The sequence below is a fragment of the Rattus norvegicus genome, chromosome 7 (assembly GCF_036323735.1).
Source record: "Rattus norvegicus strain BN/NHsdMcwi chromosome 7, GRCr8, whole genome shotgun sequence".
In the NCBI taxonomy this organism is placed as follows: Eukaryota; Metazoa; Chordata; class Mammalia; order Rodentia; family Muridae; genus Rattus; species Rattus norvegicus.
Window position 1 is genome coordinate 133,875,974 of NC_086025.1, and position 19,498 is coordinate 133,895,471.

General features: G+C 46.1%; 1 protein-coding gene and 1 pseudogene across 7 annotated transcripts in view; one reads left to right on the top strand and one right to left on the bottom strand.

The window, feature by feature from the left end:
* The window catches only part of Scn8a (sodium voltage-gated channel alpha subunit 8), a 173,909-nt gene that overhangs the window by 15,073 nt on the left and 139,338 nt on the right, over positions 1–19,498 (top strand). The window lies entirely within an intron of this gene.
* Crip2-ps1 (cysteine-rich protein 2, pseudogene 1) lies at positions 16,724–17,622 on the bottom strand (annotated as a pseudogene).

Genomic DNA, 19,498 nt, shown 5'->3' on the forward strand with positions numbered 1-19,498 from the left:
TGGGTTTTGAATCTACTTGAGAAAATCAGTTTGTAGTTTTTATTTTTATGTTTTTCCCTTGGATTATCTTTGTCAGGTTTTGGTGTTGATAATATTAGCCACAAAAACCCATTTCATCCAATTCCTTCATTAACTATTGGGTAGAGGGATAGGGTGTTGGGTCAGTAGGTACAGGACATTGCTGAATAAGCACAAGATCCCCAGCACTCACTCAGAAGGCGGGTGTGGTACTGTAACTCCAGTATTGGGGCTGCAGCAGAGAGACACAGGCTTGTTGGCTGGCCATCTTAGCTGAAATAGCAAGTTCTAATTCCAGTCTGGGACTTTGTCTTGAGAAATAGGTGGAAGGGCTGCAGAGGTGGTGATCTGTGAGCACTGAGTTCAAATCCCAGTACCCATTACAGTCTCAGCTGTAACCCCAGTCCTATGGATGGTGGGACTAATTGGACTGTGGGGGCTTACTCCACAGTAGTCTAGCTCCAGATTCAGCCGGACACCCCATCTTAAGGGAACAGGGCAGCAAGTGCTAAAGCGGGAGTTCAGTTTTCCTCCTTGGGCCTCCATTGACCATGTCTGTGCACACATGTATGGGTATACCACACACATATTCACATACATGAAATGGAACAAATTAAAAGTACAAAACCTTGGCAGATTGTTATAGATGAAAGCAGCCAGTGGGTTGATCGCTGTCCCACCCCAGGTGCGTGTACCTGCATATCCATGCATTCGTGTTATGTCCCCCTCCTCACACATACAAATGAATCAGAAAAGAAAAACGGTCGGTAGACTTTTCCAGGGAAACCATCTGTCTTGGTCACTGTCCTATTGCTATGAAGAGACACCACGACCACAGCAACTCTTATGAAAGAAAGCGTCTAATTGGGACTTGCTCACAGTTTGAGAGGTTTATAGTCCATTATCATCATGTCTTGGAGTATGGCAGCAGGCAGGCAGGCACTGGAGCAGTAGCTGAGAGCTACATCCTGATGTGGTAGGCAGAGGAGGGAAGGGGGAGGGGGAGGGGGATGGACAGGAACAGGGACTGGCTCAGTTCTGACAAAGCGCTCCACCAGTGACCCACCTCCTCCAACAAGGCCACACCTCCTAATCCTTCTAATCCTTTAAAATACAGACACTCATGGCGACTAAGCATTCAGATGTATGAGTCCTTGGGGCCACCTTCAGTCAAACCACCCTACTCTCTGAACTCCCTTCAGGTTTTCTCTTACAAAGATTTGAAACCACAAATTAGATTTAAGTGGGAAATTAGAAAGCTTAAGTCTTTGGAGCGGATGCCTTGCTGCTTCCGAGGAATCGGTTCCCTTACTCTGAGCTGTCCAGCGGATGCTTTGCTGCTTCCGAGGACTCGGTTCCCTTACTCTGAGCTGTCCAGCGGATGCTTTGCTGCTTCCGAGGACTCGGTTCCCTTACTCTGAGCTGTCCAGCGGATGCTTTGCTGCTTCCGAGGAATCGGTTCCCTTACTCTGAGCTGTCCAGCGGATGCTTTGCTGCTTCCGAGGACTCGGTTCCTTTACTCTGAGCTGTCCAGTTTGCATGTGCACATCAGATTACTGTTGATGGTTATGAGGTCTGTAGTGACTTCTCCTGGTTCTAATGTGTAATTTTGAATAAATTTGTTCTTTCTTTTCTTCTCAACTGGAAACTTATAATGTTGATTTGAGCATGTCTGTCCTCTCCCCATTCCTCCTACCTTCCTTCTCCTCCTCTTCCTCTCTATGCGTCCCAGCCTGGCCTTGAATTCACAGCCTTCTCACCTCAGTACTGTTAAGTTTTTAATAATAAGAATTTTTCTCCAAGTACGACTGTGGCTGAATGTAACAAATTTCGACACATTGGATTTCTATTCCCCTAGGGCCTTCCTCCCTGACCTTGAATTTGGGTGTGTAGTTTGGAATCTGGGATTTTTCCCCCCGTTCTTCTTTGCTAATTTTATTCCATCATACATTTTATATGAGTTTTACGCTTTAAAATAAATTCTGTCTTTTGACTCAAAATAAAGCCTGTTTTGTTGAATGTTCCATATGTACTCGAAGAGAGTATGTGTTCATCTCTCTTATATGGGAGTCATCTGTGGGTATCAGGTGTATCCAGCTGGTTGATGGTGTTTTTCAGCTTCCTTGTATCTTTGGTTATTTTTCTATTTATTTTAACGATTGTGGAGGAAGGAGAATTGAAATCTTTAACTGTGATCATGGAATCCGTGTACTCCTTCCCTCAATTTTATCAGTTTTGAGTTCATGTATTTTAGGTCTCTTTTGGTAGACGCACACATGCATATTCATGTACATTTACATATACATACACACATACATACATTTTAGATTGTTTCATGAGTCGATCCTTTGTTATTATTCCGTCTCTTTGCATCCCTAGTGGTTTGTCTTGCTTTGGAGTTTATACTGATTCTATTAATATAGCCATTCCAGATTTCTGATGATTCACAGTTTTGTGATATTTATTGTATATTCTTCTTATTTTTTTAAAATCTTTTTACTTTGAAGTAATTTCAGACTCACGAGAAAGTTTCAAAAATAGTACAGAGGGTTGCTTTATGCCGTCATTTACGTAACCACGACACGTTTATGAAAACCAAGGTGTCCACATGGATGGAGTGCTGTATTCCTAAGTTGTGGACTAGTGACCTTTTCCGTTCCGGGGCCCAGTCCCATAATAAGCACCCTCTTTAGTTTTAGCCTGCGTGTCACTGTGTGTATGTGGGTTTTCTTGTGGGCAGTGTATTGTATGTCCTTTTTCTTTCTATAATTCAGTCCATCTGTCTATTTCTATGTCTCTCTTTTCAAGATGGCAAGAGCACTTCCCCCATGTGCCACACCTTCCTCAGGAAGTGTAAGGGTGCAACTCGGCTGTCGGCTTTATGTTACACGGCATGGCTCTAGAATTTGTTCGTCTTACTTAACTGAAAATGTGCACTCCGTGACTAATAAACCCACATGACAATCTCTAGTCTGATCAGTGTGTTTTGATCATTTTCATTTAAAGTAATTATGAACATTTAATTTTGATATATTCTCCTGTTTGTTTTTTTGTTCATTTTGTGTCTGTTTCCCTTTTCTTCTTTTGGGTTACACACACACACACACACACACACACACACACACACGCACACACACCATGCATACACATACATTAATTATATGCAGTGTTTTAGATTTTACTTTTTTTTTTTTTTTGGTTCTTTTTTTCGGAGCTGGGGACCGAACCCAGGGCCTTGCGCTTCCTAGGTATAGATTTTACTTTTTTTGTTTGTTTATTTTTTAGTTTTTTGAGGCAGGGCTTTTTCTGTGTAGCCTTCACTATCCTGGAACCTGTTCTGTGGATCAGGCTGGCCTTGAACTTGCACTGTAGACCATGCTGGCTTTGAACCTACAAACCTGCCCGCCTCTGCCTCCTGACTTTCATTGTACCCTATTTGTAATTTCCTTAACATTGCACTAGGAATTATCATGCACACATTTAAATGTTCCATCTGCCTAAAATTAATATTTGCTGCTTTAAAGGTACCGTCCAGGCATTAGTTCCACACAGATGGTTTTACCTTCCCTCTCATGGCTTACGTAGTTCTGTTGAAAAGCCCGCAGTGTTGGACTTTGTGCTTTCAGGCTTCACTCACATTTTTAGGAACTTAGTGAAATAGGCTCCTCTGGTGCCCAGATAGCTTTCACCCCTAGTGCTCTCACACTGAAGCTCTGCGTTTCCCTGTAATTTCATTTTTCTTCCATGTGAAAAAAAAAAAAACGTTCTTTTTGAAGCAAAGGGATATCAATTAGGAAAAACAAAAGTGCGTGATCTGAAACTGCCGGTTAAAGTTCTTAGTCATGTGACAGTGTATGCAGGTTTTATACAGATGTTCTGTGCCGTGAGTTTACATATGAGCCAGTCACCAGCACCCCTCCATGGCCTCTGCATCAGCTCCTGCCACCAAGTTCCTGCCTTGAGTTTTTGCACTTATTTTTAATGACCCCAAACTGTAAGATGAGATAAACTTTGTTTTCCCCAAGCTGCCTTTTGATCGTGGCGTTTTATCATGGCAATAGGAGCTCTTGCTAACACAGAAATTGGTAGCAGGTCATGGGGGCTTTGCTGTGGCAGACGTGACTGTGTGTTTTGGAAAGGGTTGTGGAAAAGCCATGAAGCACTCAGAGCTTGGGGAAAGGAAGATAGGAGACCCAGGAGCAGTGTGGGTAGTGGGCCATGAGGTTTCAGAAGGAAGCAGATACTACCAGAGCCATCCATGTGATGTTTTAAATTACAGACACTAAAATGAAACCTTTGCCTTCCTGGAACACTTGATCCTGGTCAGCTGGGGCTGAGGAATTAGCTGTGATTAAGAAGGGACCAGCACCGTTGAGGCAAAGTTTCCCTCGGAGTGGGCACACAGAAGCTGCAATCCAGAGGGGCCACCCAAGCCTGTACTTTGTGCTGGCAGCCATATTGCTGGCAGTCATCGTGGGCAATGTGTAAACATCTCCCACGTGGGGTTTGGAGGCACGAAGGAATCATGGACAGAAGATGAGGTTCGGCACTGCGAGAGGCCATTTGGTGAAGGTGGGGTTTCAGACGCAGTGGAGCCCCAGGATTGACAGGCACAGGAGAAGCTGAGGCTTGACACTGTATGGCAGGGTCTGACTCCCCAAGGAAAGCCCAGAAGAGGCTACTGAGGAAGGTGTAGCACAGTTGCACTACAGACCTGAGCATCCTGGAGATTCCAGCACCATGGGACAATCACCAAGGACAGCAGCAGCCAGCTTGGGCCTATGTCACCGTGACAAGCCTGCTGATCTTGAGTCCCTGAGTCTGACACTTCACTTTACAGATAGAGTTTGGTTTCGCTTTGATTTGAATGTAGCCGTATTCTGGTTCTTCCCTCTCAGAATAAGGAAGTATGTAGCTTTTTTCTTTTTAATTATACGGGAGCCCACACTTAAGAGGCTCTGGAGTTGTTGAGAGAATTTGAACTTAGAGAGAGATTGTGGATATCTTAAAGAAACTGAACTTTCTTTTTTATTTACTTAGGGTTTTTGTTTGTTTGTTTGTTTTGCTTTGTTTTGTTTTGAGACAGGGTTTCTTTGTGCAACCCTTGGCTGTCCTGGAACTCACTATGTAGACCAGGCTGGCCTCGAACTCAGAGATCCGCCTGTGTATTTCTGCCTCCCAAGTGCACCACCACCGCCCGGCTTAGAAACTGCATTTTTAAAGTGTGTGAACTTTGAAGATTGTGGGGATTTTAAAAAAAAAGTTAGAACACTTTGTGATATTAACATGAAATGAGCTTCGGGGTGGATAAGAAAGGAAGGTCTAGGGTTTAACGGCGAAGTGTATGTGGTAACAAGGGGTCCATCGTACTGGCTAAGATGTGTGTATGTCTACGTACTGTGTTCATACAGTGCCTGTAGAGGCCAGAAGAAGGTGTCAGAGCCTCTGGAGTTGGGGTTACAGAGAGCTGTGGACCACCTGTGGACGGTAAAAATCAAACCCGGGTCCCCTGGAAGAGCAGCCAATGCCCCTAACCACTGAGCCATCTCTCCAGCCCCTTATGACACAGGATGGAGCCGTTCAGGAAAAGACATCCTCAACTGAGAAAAAGTCCCCACCATATTGACCTGTAGGCAAGTCAGTGGTGCCTTTTCTTAATTAGCGATTGACGTGGGAGGCCCAGCCCAGGGTGTGTGGTGCCATCCCTAGGTCCCGGAGATCATGAGGCATGAAGCAGAGCAAGCCACCAGGAGCAAGCTCTTTAACAGTGCTCCTCCATGGTCTCGCACAAGGAGGAGTTCACACAAAAGGAGTTCCCACCTCCAGGCCTCTATCCCGAGTTTCTGTCCCGACTGCCCTGGATGATGGACTACACACACGTCAGCTGAAATGAACCAGTTGCTTTTGGTCCTGGTGTTTTATCACAGCAATAGAAACCCCAACTAAGACCATCAGTGTGAGACCTCTTGGTATTGTGCCGTTAAGGGACAGGGCATGTGTGTGTCTGTTTGCGTTAGTGGTTGAACCTGGGCTTTACTGCCAGACTTGCTCTGCTCTGTCCAGCCGCACCCTGGCCCGCAGTTCTTTCTCTCTCTTGGTTTGTTTTTTGAATCTCTATAGTCCTGGCTGCCCTGGGACTCCATTTGTATATGAGGCTGACCTCTAACTCATGGTGATTCTCCAGCTTCTGTCTCCCAAGTACTGGAATCACAGGCATACACCACCACGTTTGGCTCTGTTCATTTTAGAACCCTTTCCCCGCTGTTCAACTAGCATGACTTCTGTCGTCTACCTTCAAGTTCACTCACCCTGCGTTGTCTGTGTTTTCCGTGTGTGTGTGTGTGTGTGTGTGTGTGTGTGTGTGTGTATGCACATGCAATTTTAATTTTTCATGTGTGTGTGTGTGTTAATGTGAGGGCTACAGCTTACGTGTTGATCAGAGGGCATCTCATAGGGCTTGGTTCCTCCTCCCACCACCATGCGTGCTACAAGGATCGCTCGAATCAGCAGGATGGCAGCAAGCGCCTTTACCCACAAAGCCTTCTTTCTCACCGCCCCTTAGCCTTTTAAAGATGTTTTGAAAAATCTTTTATTCTTTGACAGAGTCACACGTGTAAATCATGTATTTTGGTCATCACCCATCCCCGGTTACCTCTCTCACTCCCTTGCTCTCCTGCATGAATCTCTTTTCAACAAGTCTCTGTCCTATTTCGAGGTCCCGTGTTGTTTTTTTTTGTTTTGTTTTGTTTTGTTTTGTTTTCTTTTTTTTCGGGGCTGGGGATCTAACCCATGACCTTGCGCTTCCTAGGCAAGCGCTCTACCACTGAGCCAAATCCCCAACCCCGTGTTGTTTTGTTTTATGTGAGCCCTGAGTTTAATTAGGATTGCTCATATGGGCATGGGGGAGGGGAGTTACTTACTGAGGCCTGGGAAGGTGGTCAGTGTCTTCACTGCTGAGGAAAGTCACCCTCCCCTCCCCAGCAAGCATCACTCCCAATACATCCTCAGGGAGAACTGGAATGTTGGTGAGCCCGAGCCCCCTTCGTGGAGGGACCCACAGCTGCTCTGAGTCCATGACTGCAATGGCTGTGTGGAATTGGAGGAGTTTCACAGCACACGTCAAACACAGAATGGGTCTTCCTCTTTGTTTCTCCGCGCAGCCCATCCAGTTCGGCTTCAGCGTCCTTTGCTTCTATGGGCTAGAGTCGGCACTGCCCAGTTCCTGAAACCTTTGTGTTATTGTTTCTGCCTGTTGGTGCCAGATGTGGTAACAGCGCACTCTGGGGTCAGCCTGTGTGAACCTCTGACAGACTCCTTAGGGGCAGGTGCGTCATGTGGGGCTTGAGTCGGAGTACCAGAGTTCAGAGCTTTGTTTAGTCCCCTCTTCCTGTTGTGTCTCAACATTCTGGGTCCATGGTTTCCCTTGTAGCTCCTTAGCCTGGAAATCCTGGACTCTTGTTCTCTGGTTCTGCCTTCCCTTTCCTGAGGCCAGCAGGGAACCTCAGGACAAGAGGATGAGAAGGAAAGTACCAGGGAGCCTCTTGTGCCATTGGGATGTAGGGGACCTGTCAGAACCCTCTCTCACCTGGCTATGTGTGGTTGCCACTGCTTGCCCTGGGGCAAGGTGCGTAGTGGGACTTCTTTTTCCATTGCCTTGTGAACCTGAACCAGAAATGAAGGTCTGTGTGTGGAATTTTTCTGTCTCTGTCTGGTTTGTAGTTCTATGTTTGGGCTGACTTTTGACTCCAGCCTGGGAAAACAAACACACAAGAAACCAAAGTAACAGACAAGCATCCGCCTTCCTCATAGTGCTCTCTCTTCCCATGCCACTTGCTGTCAAGTTCCTTTCCAATCTCCGGTCATTCTCTGTCCTGGGTTAGTTTGATTCTCAATGGCATCTGGAACTCTTTACTAAGCCCCCACAGAGGAGCCAGGCTGCCAGTGAGAAATCAGAAGGGCGATGCTTTGCAGCAGCCTGTCAGTCCTGAGAGACTGAAGGACCGGTCAGCTGGCTCTGCAGTCCTGGTGGAGAGCATCCTGATAATCCCACATTCTCTTTGTCTGTCTCTCTCTGTCTCTCTGTCTCTCTGTCTTTCTGTCTCTGTCTCTCTCTCTCTCTGTCTCTTTCTGTCTCTGTCTCTCTCTTTGTCTCTGTCTGTCTCCGTGTCTCTGTCTCTGTCTCTGTCTCTGTCTCTCTCTCTCTCTCTCTCTGTGTATATATGTGTGTGTGTATGTGTGTTGCTTGTTTTTGAGACGGTGTCTCTCTGAGGTTCTGGTTTTCCCAGATCTGGCTTCGTAGACCAGGCTGGCCTCTAACTTCAGAGATCCACCTGCCTCTGCCTCCGGAGTATCGAGTGTAAAGGCATGTGTCACCATGCCTGCCTTTTTAACTCTTTGGTGCAGATTTAAGGTTCTTGGACTAGGTTAACACACACTTGCTGCTGAACTAGAAGAATAAATAGGGAATCAGTCCCCCCCCCCCCTCGCCCCATTCCTTTCCCTCAGGAAACTGCTTTCCAGTTCTTAGTGGCCCTGGAGAGTCTACACATTGCCTGAGGAGGGGGAGGGGCAAATTCGGACAAGGTGAGGGTAAGGGCTCTGACTCTGGTTGCTCTTCACTCACAAGCCCCCGGGAATCTGTCAATCACTGTGTATAGAAGCTTGCTCTCACTGTTGTAGAAGTTTGGCTGCATCTCTCATAGCTGTGGTGCATGCTTTCCGTCAAGACGGCATGCATTTACTTAGTAAATAAGCGTTTATTTAAAACGTCCGTCACCTTGCCTTATTATGAGATATTATGTAGAATATCCTAGTACATACTTGTTACATATGTGGTGCTCTGTTTTCAGAATAAATATGTGGGCATAAAGTTATTGAACTGAAGTTGTGTGTCCTTTTAAATTTGCTTACGTTAGTATATTTCACGTGATTCCAAAGAATCTATCATTTTTAAGTCTTGATAGGGTAAGGACTTTTAGAATAGGTTCTAGAAACCTTTTTGTAATCCTCAGTCTTCCAACGCTGGTTGTGGCAAGTCTTTTCCCAGAAGTATTTGGAAATGAAACACAGGTTAACTAACTCCCCCTCCCTTGTAGTCAGGGGCACACCAGCAACTGCGAAGGAAGCAGCACAGTTAAAGCCAGAGAGCAGCCAGAAAGGGGGGCTGGGTGAGGAGGTTCAGGTGTCCAGTTGTTTGTGTCTGGTTGTTCAGACAGTTAATTCCTGTTCCTCAAACACTGGTTCTGATTCATCCATCGGAGGACCACTGTCACAGACTCTCAGTTCTACAGCCGTGTCTGTGTAAGGAGAGAAGCAGGCGAAAGCTACCATTTACTGATCACAGAAGTAGCCCCGAAAACCCAAAGATCAGATTTCCCGATCCCCGGCTTACCCGATCTAACGGCTGCCTTGAAGAAGTGTTCGCCGTCCAGTACACTGGGCTTATGGTACAGTTGGAACCTAGTCTTTCTTGGGAAAGCTGAAATACAGATTTTTCTGTGCAGTAAAGCATTTTCCTGATAGAGTCCTTTGACACTATACATGGGACACCCCCAGCCCTGCCAAGCCGACAGTAAGTACTTAGAACTTTCCATGTTCAAAGTGAGTGCTGTCTTCTTTCCAGGGGTCCATACCTGGGTACACTTCTAAAGAATAAAACTGGTTTATCACCTCTTAAGGGTTTCATCTTGTTTCGATATGTTGTCTCTATGTAACCTTATACTATTTGAAAAATCAGAATGGCCATTTGTTTTCCAGTAAAAAAAAAATGTAGCGAAAAGTACAAAAGAAGAAAATCAGCTGTCTCACTCAGTGAGTGTACGAAGTATACTTGGGCTTACATGCTTACACCTGCTGGTGGAGCCCGGCCACATCAGTCTGTAGGATCAGGTGCCACCACAGGGCAGACGGAACCTCAGGGCAGGCTCACTGGAGGAGTCTTCCCTGGGACAATGGCTGTGTGGACCAATCCTGCATCACAAACACTTAATGTTTTTACTGCTGGATGCTCTTTGAGCCCTTTGTCCGTTTTTCTATCTTCAGTGAACTAAATGTAGGGGGTAATTTGTAAAGAAAAAGGGTTTACTCCGTTCACAGTATTGCGTGGCGCTGGTTTCCGCTTGGTCCTTGGTGAGGACCTCATGGGAAACACTTGCAGAAGAGAGTGCTTGGCACAGTGAGAAGACAGGATCAACTAAGCAGAGATCATGGCATTCACAGAGCCTGCCTGGGTCTGTTCTAGGTGCTCTGGCAGTATGTTGTGCTTATTGCTTGATGTCTTGGGGTAACTCCTGACAATGGGACCAGACTTCCTCTTTTTATTTCATATTTTATTTCTTTTTTTTTCTTTTTTCTTTCTTTTTTTTTTTTTTTTTCGGAACTGGGGACCGAACCCGGGGCCTTGCGTTTGCTAGGCAAGTGCTCTACCACTGAGCTAAATCCCCAACCCCTCGTATTTTATTTCTATTTGGTCTTTTCTCCTAGAATAATCCCCACTGCATCAGTCCTCCCTCCAACCCTTCCCCCCCCCCAAGATATACTCCTCTCCCACCTCAGTCTCCCTCCAGAAAAGAGCAGGCCACCCAGGGACACCAGTTAAACACAACACAAACCCTCCCATGAAGGCTGGCTGAGATGACCCAGTAAGAGGGAGAGGGTCTCAAGAGTAGGCCAAAGAGTCAGAGGCACCCCCACTCCTCCTGTCAGGAGTTACCCCAAGACATCAGGCAGTAGCCACCACATGCTTGCAGAGGACCCAGAAAGACCCAGGCAGGCTCGGTGATTGCCATGATCTCTGCTCAGGTTGATCCCACCAGTCTCCTTCTCCCAGGGTCCTTGACCCCTTTTTCATAATGGTGTACTTCCCTAGGTACCTATGTGACCAGCAATAAACCCTCTCAGCAGAAGCTCCCCTAACGATCTGACTACCCTGCAGGAGCTAGCTCCTCTTAAAGGCCACCCCGCAAAGATGGCCATGCTGGTTACCAAGCTTCCAACACACACACACACACACACACACACACACACACACACACACACACACACACGGGGCCACACTCAAACCACACCTCCGCTGCAACCCACACTCTTAGTTTTGACTGCTGAACCTCACAAAGCCGCCTTCTCTGCCCGCCATGTAAAGAGGATGAGCGGGTAATGCTGCCACACATCCTCTTCTTGAATATTACTTCTTGGATCGGGATTGAGCGGTCAGAATTTATGTGTCTAGTGTCTGTCTTCTCCAGAGGATAGCCAGTGAGTTCCTAGAATTTTAAGTCGTTATTTAAACAAACAATGTTGATTTTTATATAGCATACAAAGTGCACTCTTTTAAATAATGCTGCTGTCAAATGGCTTAATAGTAGGGGAGTGGAGTGATAGCTCGGAGGTTGAAGGCACTGGCTGATCTTGCAGGGGACCCAGGCTTAATTCCCAGCACCCACAATGGCACTTCACAACCTCCTGTAACTCCAGTTCCAGGGCATCTGATGCCCTCCATGGCATGTGGTCACACAATTCCCCTTCCCTCCCCTCCCCTCCTCTCCTTTCCCCTCCCCTCTCCTCTCCTCTCCTTTAAAGCTGAATGGTAAGGTTCAGTGCCCAATGCTACCCATTAGTTTATATGTCTCAGACAGGGAGTTATTTGACTGTAGATTGGACTGTAGTTGCTGCTGTATTATCTGTTGATGTACAGCGATGATTCCAAGAAACGTTTTGTCTGGATGTGGGAGAGGCTAGAAGCTCTCTTATGTGGGTAGAAGGGCCAGAGGACTCTGGAGGCCTCATCTGGAGATGGGGGAGGAAAGAAAGCCATCTCATGAAAGAACATCCTCTGGGGCTATGTGAACCTTTGGAAGAGAAGCAGCTGGCATTGGCTATGCTCTGGAAATTAGTTTTCTTCTTTGGTAGAAGCATCATTACAATAGATTCAGATAGCAGGAAGTCATCCATCCTCTTCCTCCATAGAAGCACCCTTTTGTAGATTCAGGTCACATGATGGGAAGTGCTGTTTGTGAAAAGATGTGTCTGATAAGACAGTTCTAAATTTTGTCACAAAGAAATGTTGGAAATAAAATTATATTGAGTTGCTTTTTCTTGCCGACTTTCCCCTTGATTAGAGGTAGCCTTTTCCAGCGTTGAAGATTCAACCCTGGGCTTTGTACACGTTCCTCAAGAGCACCGTCATGTGGGTCCATACCACTAAATGTTTAATGTCAACCTAAAAAATCATTTTATGCCAGCTTTTAAATTTGGAGTAACTGCAGATTTGCAGACAAACTACAAAGATAATAAAGTTTGTTTTTTGTATTTGAGGCAAGGTTTTGTGTGTAGCCCTGCCTGTCCTCTACCTCTGCCTCCTGAGTGTTGGGACTAAAGACGTGAGCCACCATCTCTAGGCTTGACACGGATACATCACCATTGACCAAATTCCGTGTTTCTTGGATTTCACCAGTTTCACCCTGATATCCTGTTTCTCCCCAGGATTTAATCTAACATACCACCCCTCATTTAGTCCTCCACTGTTTTATTCTCTGTCCTGTGGTTTCTCAGCAGCCCAAGGGATGTTCATTGGTGTAGTATGGTCAGTTTTTCTCATGTTCAGACTGTGGTTAGGGACTTGGTGAATACCACAGAGGTGGGGTACACACCAGGGTGCAGTGCAGTATCAGCGGTACTTATCCAGTGGTACTAACCTTGGTCATGGCTCATGGCGCTAACCTAGGTCATGGCTCATGGTGCTAGCCTAGGTCATGGATCATGGTGCTAGCCTAGGTCATGGATCATGGTGCTAGCCTAGGTCATGGCTCAGTTCTCTACTGTAACGTTGCTTTCCCCCTGATTGTGTTCTATGGAAATGAGTCACTAAATCAGCTTACACCTGGGATCGGTCTCCATCTCCAGGGGGAGGAGTTCATATCCACTCATATTGTGTGGAATTGTTCTGTAAAGAGAGACTTGTCTCCTATCCAGTCATTGGCTTCAATGGGTACAGAGTATGAATGTATATCACACTTTGGATGACAACACTACACTGCTACTTTGTTACCCACACTGCCCTGCTGGGGCCTCGTCAAGACTTGCCCTGTCCAGTTGACTTGTCCTGTTCTTTTGCTGCTTGAATACCTCCCTGCTCTCTGGAGCTAGAGGACTTTGCAGACTCCTGTGTTTTCCTTGCCTTGCTCTAGATCAGCTTTCCTAAAAGCCTGGTTCTTTTCTCTGGACAAGTCAAGATCTGAATATTGGATTGAGCATTGCCCGGTGAGCCTCTCCATGGGTAGAGCTAGGAAGACACAAGCCGGGTTAATGTTCCTCATCAGAAATGCCTGGGGCCAAAAGTGTTGTAGAGTTTGGAGTTCTGGGCTTTGGGATATTTGCATGTAATTAGTGATATATGTCTTAGTTACTTTTCTCTTGCTGGATAGAGACAGCATGACCAAGGCAACTTAGAGGAGAAAGGGTCTATTGTGGTTTATAGATTCAGAGGGTCAGGATTCATGGCTATGATGACAGGCAGCAGACAGGCAGGTATGGCTCTGGAGCAGTAGCTAAGAGCTCCTATCTTGAGACACAAGCCTGAGACAGAGACAGTGGGAATGAAACCTCAAAGCCCTTCCTAGTGGCATACCTCTGCCAACAAGGCCGTACCTCCTAATCCTTCTGTGGTGGTTGGAATGTGCTTGGCCCAGGGAAGGGGTGCATCACTATTAGTTGGTGCATCCTTGTTAGAGGAAGTGTGTCACTGTGGGGGTGGGCAGTAAGACATTCCTCCTAACCGCCTAGAAGCTAGTCTTCTCCTATTGGCCTTCAGACGAAGATGTAGAACTCTCAGGTCCTCCTGTACCGTGTCTGCCTGGACACTTCCGCCTTGACAGTGAACTGAACCTCTGAACCTGTAAGCTAGTCCCAATGAAATGTTGTCCTCATAAGAGTTGCCTTAGTCATGGTATCTGTTCACAGCAGTGAAATGCTAACAAACACTTTCCCAAAACAGTTCCAGCAACTGGGGACCAAGTAGTCACATGTGAGCCTCTGGGGGCCATTCTCATTGAAACAACAACAATATGTCTTGGAGGTGGGCCCTAAGTCTAAACACAAATTACATGTGTTTGACATGCACATTTTGTGTATAGCCTGAAGTTTTTACACCGGGTTTTTAGTGCACTTGTGTCTTGACTGTGACAGCCCTTGTGTTGGATTTCCTACTTACGGTATCATGTTGCCACTTGTAAAGTTGGAGATTTTAGATTTTCAGATCAGAGACATTCAGCTTTTGTGTGTTAATCCCAGTATACATGTTTGTTTAGAATTATTTCTGCATCTTTTGCTGTCTCTCTATTAAGCTATGCGTGGGTTTGTGCTGTGAATCTTTTCCTCATTGTAACCCTCACATTGCCCTTCCTTCTTTGTCTATTCGACCATGAGAAATCTGCCCTTACCATCCACTATGGAAGATAAGAGTTTTACTTATGTATCCACATACATATAAAGCTGGTTCAAGGTTGCTATTAGGCCCTTGTGAGCAACAAACTTACCAACCACAGCGCAGCCTGTTTAAAGCCTCAAGGTGTCTAGTTGCTAAGCACAGCAGCATCTTCCAAGGTTGCTTAGGCATCTATCCCTAGGTTACTAAGTTTGTCATGTGTTTATAATGCTGCATTCTTTTTCTTTCTCAGACAGTGTCTCACTGCATTCACTACCCAGCTTGGTCTTAGGCTGCAGGGATGCCCACTGTTAATATGTCAGAGTATTTTCTTTTTATATTTTATTAGTTCTTTGAGAACTTAATACATTTTAATTATATTCACAATGCCAACCACTCCTCCCAACCCCACCACCTTTCCCCCATGTCTTCCTCTTCCTCTTCTGCTTCCGCTTCTCCTTCTCTTTTTTCTCCTCCTCCTCTTCCTCCTTCCTCTTCTTCTCTTTTAAAAAAACACACCAAGTCCAATTTGTTCTGCCCATATACACCTGGGTGTTTTGCCACTCACTGGAACCTAATCCACCCGTGAGGAGTCACATCCATAAAGCAAACTGACTGTCTCTCTCCCAGAACCTATCAATTGCTAATAGCTCTCCAGCTAGGGTAGTATTCCAAGCCCAACTCTCCTTATGATGCCAGTCTTCCAAATGCTGTCACAACCACTGAGTGTATATGTGCAACTGCCCTGTTGTACTGGGAAAACACTATTTCCTTCTCGTCACCTATCACTCCCAGACATTAAAATCTCCCCCCCCCCTTCCTTCATCATGACCTCTGAGCCTTGAGAAGAGGTGGTGTGAATAGATGTTCCATTTAGAGCTAAGTGGTCCCCAGTCTCTTACTCTCAACTCCCGGACTGCAAAAAGGGGCTTCCCCGATGAGGACTGAGAAAAGTAATAATCTATGGGGAAAATGGGGGGAAAAGTCATAGGAGTTGGTTTAATATTATGTCCATCTGGCAGAGTAACAGTGGTAGGTTAGAGCCACAGGTTCTTGGTCCCAATAAGAGAACCAGGTGTGGGTTTCAGCTCATGGAGTGGGTCTTAAATCCCATCAGAAAGTGGGTGGTTACTCCCAGAACGTTGGTGCCACAGTTGCACCAGCGTGTGTGTCTTGACAAAGTCGATAACTTTCATAGCTTATGAGGCACACAGCTGGGTAAGGTTGACCAAGACTTTTCTCCTCTGGTTTCTTGCCTAGCACCTTCCAGCACTAGGAAAGCCAACAGGCAGGGATGGTGCTTTTAGGTCACCACATCTTGGTTTCTCTTGATCCGTAATTTAAGTATATGCTGTCTTCAGCAATTGGGTCTTATTGTCAATATTCTGGGGAGCAATCAAGAGCATTGCCAATAGCTTAGAATGTTTCGGGGTCTATGGGTCCTTGCTGGCCAGGAACTCCAAGAATAGTAACTCATTTCTGGCACTGGATTATATTAGACTCTTTTGTCACAGTCTGCATTCTCTCCCACCGACATCCTGGTGAACTTTTACAAACCTTATGTATGTAAGGTTGACTCTCTGTGACGTACAACTTTATGGGTTTGGATATATCTCTATAGTAACATATATTCTATCACCTCCAAATTTTCCTGTATATCCCTTTGTAGTCAATCATATCCCACTTCCTACTGAGAGTCCTGGTAACCTCTTACCTGCTTTTTACCTGTTTATATCTTTTCCAGAACGTTACATGAATGGAATTACACAATGTGTGTAATTTTCCAGGTAGCAGAGTACAGTTAATGTTTATGTACGTAAGAAGGCCATAGCAGCCCTGTAGCTCTAGTCACAGCACTGGGGAGGTGGAGCCTAGCTACTTTAGTCCAATCATTGAACACTGGGCTCTGTGAAAGACCCTGTTTTCAAAAACAGCACAGAGAGTAATTGAGGAAGACACCGAAATTGACTTCTTGCCTACACACACACACACACACACACACACACACACACACACTTACACACATGTACATGCATGTTCCTGCATGCACAGGTGTATGTGCACTCACACAGACACATGACTCATTCATATTTTTTTAAACCAAACTATTTATTGACAGCAAACCTCCATAGCTGTGAACCATGTGAGAGTAAGTAGGGAGTAGTGTGGGAACCAGCAAAGGGCTCCTTGCAGGGGGTTGTCACCCTGGGTATGCTGTGAGCTAGCTCATGGCCATCACCGGCAAGCAGAGCATAAATAATACTGGTGGGCGGGTGTGGACAAAGGGATATCATAGGACAGCCACCTCCAAGAGTTATCAGGGACATGGGGACACAGGACCCACGGGGCTATGAAGGCACACAGACAGAAAGTAAACCACGGGCAACATAGGACATGCCAAGGTGACCAAGGGAGCTGAAGTTCCAGAACTAGTTGGGCTTTCTCCTCCATCACTTAGGTGCTGGAATTGCAGGCGAGACACACTGAGGCAGGACTAGGCATCAGGTCACTCTCCCTCAGGGTCAAATAGGGGACCCCGAGGGGCAGCATCTGCAGATCTAAGGCTGAACTGTGCCTTCCAGGTCCTTGTCATAGATATAGCTGCCCACAGCACCAGTTTTCACTCCTTTGGGTCCAAAGAGTATTCCATAGCAAGACTTGTGGCATTAGGGTTGGCCAGCATGCCCAGCATGCCCGCCTGGGGTCAGTGTCTTGGAGCAGCGCTCACAGCACAGGCAGGGCTGGTGCCAGTCCTTGCCCAGGGAGGTCACCTTCTCAGCAAAGTACACTCTCTTGTTGCATCTCGAGGACACATATTGGGCTCCCCAGTGAATGTGGTGACACTAGAGGCTTTGCTGCGACTCTTGGGGGACCCGTTGGTCTTCCACTCTTCAGTTCGCACCACAGGGACCTCGATGGGGCCAGTGACCTGAGGGGCTTCCGTTGGACGCTTCTCGTAGATTAGGAACCAGCACCCCCGGTATTCACGCCTTTGGGTCCAAATAGTGTGGCATAACAGGTCTTGTGGCAGAATGGTTTCCCATCATGCTCAGCAGGGCCGCCGGGTGTCAGTGTCTTGTTGCAGCGCTCACACTTGAGGCAGAATTTGTGCCAGTCCTTGCCCAGAGAGCTTGCCTTCTCGGCGAAGTACACAGTCTTGTCACACTTGGACACTTGGAGGCCATGGTCGGTGCGCTCGGTCGGTCCGTGCCCTCATTCTTATTTTTTGCATGAACCAATAGTTTATTCCTTTTTGTTGTTAAACAATACTCCTTTCTAGGGATAAACCAGAATTTGTTTGTTCATTCACCCATTGAAAGACATTTTGCTTTCAGTTTTTGATGCTTGCAAATTAAATGCTATGAGCATATGTGTACAGATTTCTGTGTGGACATAGTTTTCAGCTTGGTGGGATAAAATACATAGTGTAGTGCGTGATTGTTGGGTCGTTACAAGTTTTAATTTGATAGGAAATTGCCAAACTGGGGAACAGTAGAGTTTAATTGACTTTGATGGTTAGTCATGTCGTCTTGATTCAATCTAGAATCTCCTGGAAAGCATGGCTTAATAAGGCACTGATTATCTCGATTAGTGGGAAGACCTGCCTACCGGAAGTCCCGCCCACTGGGGGGGTGGCACCATTTTCTAGGCAGGGATCCTGAGTTGTTTAAAAAAACCAACTGGGCACTGTCAGAGTACATGAGTCCATTGCTTTTGGTCTTGAATGTGGGTGTCATGTAGCAAGTTCTTTCCTGCCATGTGGGACTGTAACTTGGAGCTATGACCCAAATAAGCCCTTTCTCCCTTAAGATCCTTTGTGAGAGCCATAGCAACAGGGAAAGTTAATTAAAATGTCAATTTTTAAAGCCAGAACGGCTCATTGAATAGTTGATCAGAGTGTAAAATGTCACCCAATGTTTTCCTGCCTATGTAAAATTTGGCTTTTGAAGAGGTTGCTCTGTGTGTGGCATTAAGTTTCACAAGCAGTGTGTACAGAAATAAATAAGACCCCCCTTAAATCTTCAGAGACGTTTGCTACTTCATAGCCAAGCTAACCCAAGGGCATGAGGCAGCACTTAGGAACACTCCGGATTGCTTTCTGGTTTTTTGGCAGCAAACTGATCTGTTTTGGGGTGCCGTCTGTCTGACAACACAACATGGCCAAACTGCCCAGTTTCTTATGACCACACAGGGGTACCCCACATTGGTCTGGAGGAAGGAGGCCTGGGAAACAGCATGGATTGGTTAGTTTGAATAATTTCAGTGGACTCTAGGGCCGTCCTGGGTGGTCAGGTTTGCTCAATCAGTGCAGACTGGATCTCAGTGAGGTACACTATTAGCCATTACTTTGGCCTTGTGATCAGTTATGCCAAGAAATCCAAGAAAGCAGAGAATGCCAGCATTGCCTGTCCCCCTCGACCCACGAAGCTTTCCTCATCTACTAGCTGAGTAATTCAATGGGTTATTGACTTCCCACTCAAAAACAAAGATTCAAATGTACAGAAGAGAGGTCTATGCCCTTGAGGGGCTTGTGATATTCAGGAAAAAATGGATTCATTCATCCATCAGGCAAACATTTATTAACCATCTACCGTATTTTAGGCACTTGGCTAATCCCTGAAGGTACATTTTAGTCACACGGATGAGTTGTTCATAACTGAGCAGAGTTAATACTTAAGCAAAAACCATGTTTTCTCTTTTTGCTTTGGATCCCTTCTCTTCCACTTTCCCTCTCCACTTGCCATGTGCGACCATCACTTTGGGTTCAGGGGAGCTGGAACCCAGGCTTTTCACACTATGAGGAACCTGAGTGGAGGGATCTGTTCTGTGAACAAATTCTCTCTAAAGGATCTCTGACAAATATAGTTTAGAACTCAGAAAGCCTTCCCTCCGTTAGTCGTTTGAGCTTCTCTTGGTTGCCTCTCACAACATTGTCAGGAAGTGGCCAGGGAAATGGGGAGATTAGAGGCTCTTGGTCAAGCTCTGACAAGAACTCTCTCCATGGTTAGGTTTGCTGTCAATGGTTTGCCCGGATGCCCTCCTGTTTTCTAAAGCCTCAGT